The following is an 844-nucleotide window of genomic DNA, read 5'->3' as shown; positions in this document are numbered from 1 at the left end:
GGTCTGTGCTGCAGACTGCCTTCCTCCTGCTCCTCTGCCCCATCTCCTCCTTATCCCACAAAAGGGAAACCTTGAGAAGGAAGGAATACAGTAAAAACCATGGGAGACACAGGGAGGAGGAGAGAGCCTGAGGTTCAACAGCTCCAAGCTAATCTGTCAACAAAATCTCATTACAGTAATATAAGGTAAGGCTGTCATTGTGCTACCAAGGCAAGCCCATCCTTGTCCCACATTGTTTTGCTACCAGAACTTTTTTCCCTGATCCCACCACCTCCTTGCTTATCCTGGATGGTCACAGCCCTTCCCTGTCCACTTGGGGAGAGGTAGAGAGCCAGAATCCCCACACCTAACTAGTGGGCTTGTGGTTCTAGACAGAGGGAAGGAGTGAAATGAGTTAAGGTGGCAGTTTTTAGAGCTGAGTATGGTGCACATTGTTGCTCTCAGCTTTTGTTCATGCAGCTCTTAGTGCTGAGTAATAGCAAAACCTCAGTTTTGTGTCACTGCAGCTACAGATTTAGCAACTGCTTTTGCAGCTTCAGACCACAAGATACAGTCTGACTGACAACCAGAAAAGAGAGGATCCAGCTTCCTTTTAGTAGCATAATACCTTTGGCACCAAATGGATTTTCTATTTCACACTGTCACGCATCATATTCAAAATGAGCGCCAGGCTGTGTGAAAGAAAAAGTTCTCTATTTTGCACCAGAAGATCCTGAATCTAACAGGAAAGCTTTCCCAGCCTGCAGGGAGCCCTGGTGATTGCTTTGTGAGGCCAAAAGGAAAGTGTAGACCTGACAAGCTAAGGGGTTTCTCCCTTTGTCTTCAAGTCACACTGACTCTCTGA

The sequence above is a fragment of the Geospiza fortis genome, unplaced genomic scaffold, assembly GCF_000277835.1.
Source record: "Geospiza fortis unplaced genomic scaffold, GeoFor_1.0 scaffold265, whole genome shotgun sequence".
Classification (NCBI taxonomy): Eukaryota; Metazoa; Chordata; class Aves; order Passeriformes; family Thraupidae; genus Geospiza; species Geospiza fortis.
This window is presented reverse-complemented; position numbering follows the sequence as displayed.